Source organism: Mya arenaria, chromosome 11 (genome assembly GCF_026914265.1).
Source record: "Mya arenaria isolate MELC-2E11 chromosome 11, ASM2691426v1".
Lineage (NCBI taxonomy): Eukaryota > Metazoa > Mollusca > Bivalvia > Myida > Myidae > Mya > Mya arenaria.
Genome location: NC_069132.1, coordinates 51,089,058 through 51,096,710, shown reverse-complemented (window position 1 = coordinate 51,096,710; position 7,653 = coordinate 51,089,058).

The following is a 7,653-nucleotide window of genomic DNA, read 5'->3' as shown; positions in this document are numbered from 1 at the left end:
TGCAGTCTATGCCGCTTAACGAGCCCCGCCTTTGTTTGTTACCGGAGTTTGATTGAGAGTTTAGTTTCATCAAACACTTCGACAAACCTGTTTCCAAAATGATGTTTTGACAGTGCTCCATCAGGCAGCGGTTTTGTGAAAAGGTTTGTCAAGTGTTTTAAGAAACTAAACTCCCAATCAAACTTTGGTAAAAGACCGAAGGCGGGGCTCCGTAAGCGGCGTCGACTGCGCTAACTTTCATTTAAAATGGTGAAGAAGCAATGAAGTTATTTTTTTTAAGTCTTCATTCGAAGCAAAATATTGCCTTTCGACGTAGCATTTATGACGCAATTTATCACGTGGTATACACACACTGTTACACCCAAATAAGACATTCCATCAACACAATTTTTTTAATTCATCAAAAAAGAATACATATCGAAAACAATAGTTCTTATGAAGAAAACCGACATTAATTTGAGAGAAAAGTGCAGTAAGCACGTAATTTCTACCTCATGAGACGATAATAGATCAAAGTAAATCTTTTAGCGCTCACCAATCATTTAATATGTTTAGGTTTTCAGCTACTCAATAGATTTGTATGTCTAGATTATGAGTTAGAGTGTCACTTTAAGTTATGTCCCGTTCAATGAATCAAGTGTTTCAATTTCAACGGTACTTAACAAGACATATACAGTAAGTTGGTTAATGCAGCTGTTTTCATGCATATCGAAATACGTGTACTAATAAAACATAGAATTGATAATACCTCTGCTATAACTCGCTTAAGCTTTCATCACACAGAAGCTTTAAATAATATTTAGTGACATTAATATGTTTTACGTTCGTACCTGTAAAATAATTTAAACCACTTGTCGGTGCTTGTTTTCTCGTTAAATTAAATGGGTCAACATACGAGGGGTGATCAAGAATTACGTGGACTTCTTACATTTTTTCCTATATTTATCGTCTAAAGCATTAATAAATTCATGAATAGCTTATTCTGCATAGACGATATGAATTATAGGTCTGAAAATTGTATGAGTTTGAAAATTACAGGTTTTAAAATAACAGTAACGCACGGTCGGCGCACCGTCTAGAATCTAGTTTACAAACTTTTTATGTATCTTTCACAACACGCTTTTCTTCAATGTTTATCTACGAAATTACGTCACATATTACGCTGACGTTATACTGACGTCATACTAATATACTGTTAAATTTCTGATGCCATTTCCGTTTTTAAGGCATTATTTTCTGAGTTGATTACAAGCACAGTCTGGACTACAATATGGCGTCATCACACTTTGTAGAAGCGCGAGCGGTAATACAGTTTTTCGTTTCATTGGGAAAAAAAACAACACAGCCTATGAAAATGATGCCCAAGATGAAAATGAAGCAACCCGTGTGTCGTTCATTAGTATTCAACTTGCATCAATGTTTTAGAGAAGGGCGAGATTCCAAAGAAGACGATAAGTGAAGAGGACGGAAGAAGACGAGAGGCACGACGTTAGTGACGTCGGTGAAGAACACCATCAAAGGGGATCGCCGTTTGACAGTCGTGATGTGACATGCGTCGTCGGGTTAGGGTACGGAAGTGTGCAAAGGATTTTAACTGATGATTTAGGCATACGTAAGGTTTGTGCAAGATGGGTCCCTCGATTGTTAGACTTGGAGACCGTCACGCGTCCGCCATAATCGCCAGATCTGGCGCCAATGGATGCAAGAGTCAGCTTAGAGGGCATCGTTTTAAATTATTCCATCAACTGCAAGTTAATGTGCATAATACGATATCCACGTTTTCTTTAGAGTGGTATTCGAACATTTATACGCTGTGGATTACGCGCCATGAAAAGTGTGTCAGTGTTGGTGGGAAATACGGCGCTTCATTAGCGCAATGTCACTAACGTCATTGGACTGCGCCGGTCGGGTTTAACCATAAGTCATTAATGCATTGTTATTCAGCAAATAAATTATGTATTGTTCTGAAAATCTCAGGAATTATACCAGATATTTTTTATGTATTGTATGTGACTTTTCTATGTTCTATGTGCAACGATATTTGAATTATTAAGAAAGTCCACGTAATTCTGGATCAACCCTCGTACTGCATTTAATTTTACTGATCGATATATAAAAGCTTTCATTTATAAAAATATAATAATAATTTGGCTGATCGTGTGAGCACTTGCATTGCAACAAACGTTCTCTAATTTAATAATTTGACTATCATAAATCATTATTTGCTTGCTTTTGATTGATTGAATAATTGTTTGAAGATAAAGCCATTTATCCAGATATAACTTGTAAATTTATTCGAAAATATTTCTATAAGGCATGTGTTATATATTAGCTTTTCATTTATTTCCATAAGATACGCTATAAATATGATTACCTTAAAATTATATCATGGAATATTGTTTATGTTTGTAATCAATAAATTACCGATGTATCCTTTGATCATGATCCAATAACAATAAACGCAGTTTACAATTCATTATCTGTTATTGTTTTGACATGACTAGTTTTGTTCATTTTTATTGGCACCACTAGGTAAAAGGTTACAATCACTAAAAAAATTGATATTTTCCACAAATCTTAAACATGACCAAGTAAAGCCATGTGAATTGAGAATGACCGTCGGTGCAAGAAATGCAGACATTTTTTCTTCTTTTTTTGCGGTTTGTCAATGCAAAAACAACATTCTACAAAATATTTCTCAAGTTAAAATAAAATTATCAAATAAGCTGACAGACGTTTAAACTGTTCAGAATTGATTCCAAAACTCTGACAACTTTTTAAGCTGCTGGCACACGTATCTTTTCCCAGGCTCGTTAACAGAACTTCAATGAGCATATCGTGATTAACAAACACATTTATCTGCGCACTGGTGCTGTAGGCACAGGTGCTTGTCAATTTTTGCCATATTACCAAGGTGTTTAGTTTGTTGATGATTAAATTAATCACTGCATAACATTATGCAATGTACATCGCATACTATGAGAAAGTATGAACTTAAATGTTTTATTGATAAGGAAATTAAAAATTAAACTTAGTTACTGTGCCCAAGTTTGTATCTCGAGCACATGCTTAAGGAGATGAAGGAAATGGTTTTTGTTTGCCGATCAATTATAGATGCCACACGCTACACATTCCCCGTCGTGTTGATTCTTTATAAGTCAATGCTAGAGAGAATAGTCACGAAGTTGAGACATATTTCACATGTTCCTGTGATTCAAAACGCTTTAAAAACTTTAAAATGTGGATTTTGTAAAATATGTGTCTGCAATGTATTTTATGAGTATTTGGAAATGGTATTTAATGCATTATCAGATAACAAGAAATACTAAACATAGTTTAATGACGCTATTTATGGCACGACCAACAATGCATTGTCTGTATTCATTGCCATATATGATGAAGATATCAAGAATTTGAATGTTTATAGAACAAATTTAAACATTTGAGCTATTTCTTAAACGCTTAGATAACAATTTTATATGAGGCTCACACCACAACCAAATAATGGCCATGTATATTTTCAAAATCTATGCTTCAGACAAAGAGCTTTGTCCTGTTTCTTGCCATTTTCTCATGAGAAACATTTTATAGATTTTGTAAGTCAACAGAAAATATTCGAAACGGACTGATTTGCCTTTAAATTGACTCCACAATTGATCTCTAACCATAATTGGAAGGTGTCTGGCAACAAAACGAATGCTAACATAGTGCATGAAATTTTAAATATGAAAAGACTTTTCGAAGTTCTGCAATATTCAATTCCAAAACCTCTTCCGGATATTAAAAACAACATTTAAAACCGCATATTGACACGGTTCTTAAGATTCTTGACACTTCAGTAAGGTTGCAACCATGAGGTGGTTAATTTGACAAGTACATACGCCATTTTGTCTTACTTTTTAATATGTGTATAGGAAAAAATCATTAACCAGAAAAAAACTCTCCAGAAAAAAAACGTAATACTTACATCGACTAAAATAAGCCAACGAAATATCGAACATCAATCAAACTTACCCTTTAATGAAGAGATAATGATATTTGCTAATTAATCATTTCATGATCAATGGTGAAAGAGCTGCAAGTGGAAACGGAGCGCATTCAAAGTATGTTCAAGGTAAAATGTAATGTTTCCACATTTCAGATGAAATATATTTTACCAGAGCAACTCGTGCCAAGAAAAGCAATTTTCCTGTTTATAGAAAATAACGGAATCGATGGCAATAGCTATTTTTTAATTCTTAAGACTGAGCCAAATAATATTTTACTATTATATAAGTATACGTTTTGCTTATAATAACTATCCGCATGGATGAAATGTGAATAACTATCTGAAGCTATATACAAATGAAAATAAAGAAATTACACTTTGTTCGCAATTTCATATATTATTTGACATGATCTCAATTTATCATTTTGTAGTCTAGTCCTGCTCTTCAATTAAACCTGTTTACGACTATTTACACATGTCAAAATGCTTGATATCATGTTTTCGATTGGCGATAAAACCTGGAGTCAATTTAACGGTTAACAGTTTACACCCGAGTGAAAGAATACATGTAATTTTAAAGATTAATATTCCAATGTCTTGCAAAAACATATCTTAACTCCGCACTAGGCTTAGAACAGATGTTGTGCCTGACCAATGTAATAACCTTTCTGTAACCTTTCCTGTCGTCAGTTTGAGTTTTCAAAGGTTATAGAAATATATCCTTTGATATCTTATTAACATATTTTATACACAACCGCTTTGCTAACACAATCGATAACGTGGCTATAATTACTTAAAAAGAAATGTTTTTATATCCCAAATAAAATTATTCTCTTTCCAAGACAAACTTCGCTGGTATTAATGAATGAACATGAAACAGAAGAATCTATATTTTAATACAGATTAGCAAACCAGTCAGTAAATATAATGTATGTGCTTCTTTCAACAAAACTATGTTAGATATGCATGATATTTTAATAAACACAACACTTTTCACATTTTCTATTATCAATTCGCAATACCAGAAAAGTTGGAGAAAACAGAAATCAATAACAACAAACACCGACACAAATGGTAACACGCGCTTCCTTTAATATTTTCAATGTTTCTGATTCTGCAGGAAAGTCTGAATACATTTCTAAATAATTATTCATTTATTGCATATATGTTCAAAAAGTTTGAAGATTGTCGCATATTTATTTAGCATGATACATGAAAACATGCAAACATGGTCTAACAGCAGACGCTGGTATCTAATTGGTCAACGGTTGTCGGGTTTTCTCATTTGAAAAAAAGGATATATAGATAACAAAATCAATTTATTTTGGAATTTTACAGAGAGACAGAAGGCTTCAAGGCAAGAAATATTTCACAATCTACCCATCGTAAATGTTTATATTTCTGCTACGGTAGCATAAACAATTAATGGTCATACCAAAAACACATTTGATAAAAATCATGGTAAATCAATTCTTGTAACATCTATATTCTAAATATGCAATACCATCTGATATATTGCACAGGCACAAAAATTTGTCTTTATATACAAAAGCCTTAACGGCAATGTTTAAAAAGCTTTTTTATATGTATCCTGTTTAATCTGACAAACTGTATCACATATATATATACATAAGCAGAATAAAATGGAGAAGCCGGATGTATGGTTGGGTTTTGGATGGATGGATGGATGGATGGATAGATGGATTGGTGAATGGATTGTTGGATAGATGGATGGATGGATGGATGGATAGATGGATAGATGGATGGGATGGAATGCATTGGGGGGAGTAGATTGATGGATGGGTAGATTGATAAATAGAGGATCTCAAATGAGTGTTTATTTTGTATCGAATTTATTAAACGAGTTCATTTTAAGACGTTTTTAAATGACAAGTTTAATAAATTTGATACAAAATAAACACGAATTTGAGATTCTATTTATAACATAACTCATTTACGGTCCAAATCTAGGTCAAATTTTCTTCAATACACTTCACTTGTCATACTAGTGCGAAGAATTTACATTGTGTATTATTAGCATGCTTCATCCGCAGGAAAAAAAATAGCCCGACATAAAAACATTTTATTAACGATACAAAACATCACCAAAACATAAATCATGTCTCAATTATCAACCGATTTTCAAAGGTTTCACTTAAAAACAACAAAAATACATATTTCAATCCATTTAAATCAAGCAAATCAATAATAAAAGCAATGTCATAACTGTTTGACGTCATAAGTAATCACGCGAATGTGTACATGTCATTTGGCGGTTGAAGTTTAAAAAGACCATAAGCGCGTCACAGTCGCTTTCAATAGTGCAAATTCGCTTTTTAGTTGGTCGATTACAGAATGAATTTTTGTCATTTTAATGGATGTGCACAAGGACATTACTTCCGTGAATTCAAACTACATAAATGTTGTAAAATCCACCAGAAAGGTGGGTATTCATCTGGAATCAGTGACTGTGGCAGTGTGTGAACTATAGCATTAATGGCGAACAGCCTAGAATGAGCATTTTGTTAGGTGGTAGACAGGTTTTTTCACTTGAGTACTGGATGCTGGACATTTCCTTGTGTTTATTTGGATTTATGTGGCTATCGTTGTTTATAGATGCAAGTTCTTATGTACCTGAGTTTGCATAATCTGGTTCGCAGGAACATTGTTGTCATTCAATTTCTAGACAAGGTATTTTCTGTTGCTGTGATCAGGGAGGTGTTTGGTTTGGATTGATCCCAGCCATTCGTTTCATCGTGGAGCTGAGTTTGTTGACACCGACCTGATTTCTTTTGAAACATCGTGCCTAATGTTTGTTGACATTTTTTGACAGCGCGTATGAATACATTTTTCTGTGATGCGGTTACCTAATTTGCATAGTTATTACACTTGTGATATATGGACAATATTGCATGGGGTTATATCACTCCTGCGCCGTAAGTTATGTTATAAATATAATTTAAAATTATGAAATACAGTTAAAAACAATATGCCGTGTCATCAACTAACATTACATGTTCAGGGTATCACCAACACAGCACAGTTTCAATATAACTTCTATTTTCATTGTGGTCCCTTTTTCAGCAAATAGCCGCCTTACAGATCACCGCAGTATATCTTAAATGTTGTCCTTTACCAACGTCTTCCTATTTCACGTATTGGCTAACGGTTTACTTTTTCAAGCATGTGTTTCATTTTAAACGAAAACATGCTTCATTAAGCTTTGCGGGTAAACGCAGTACAACAAAGAATAAAGCCGGAATCTGTTTTAATACCTTTAACAAACTGTTAAAGGCTTTAGAGATATAAAAGTGTAAGTCTAGCCACTTAAAAGGATTAAATACAAAACCTTTCCAGGAAATATATTTTTTACGTGACTAATTAACTAGTTTCAATGACAACAGTAATGTTTATGTCGCAATCGTCAAATACTTCACGTAGAGTAAAAAGATGAAAAATGTTAGAAAAAAACATTAACAGAAACACCATATGTGTTGATGTTTGTAACGGTTAGCACTTTTCACCGCTATATCATTTTGTTTCTGGTACGATAGGTGTCTTGAAGTTTGTTCATCTGTTGAACAAATGAAGATACATCTAAAATATCAGCTTGTCAGCATATACTTCTGTTCATTCCATTACGTCGGCTTGACTGATTGTCTCCC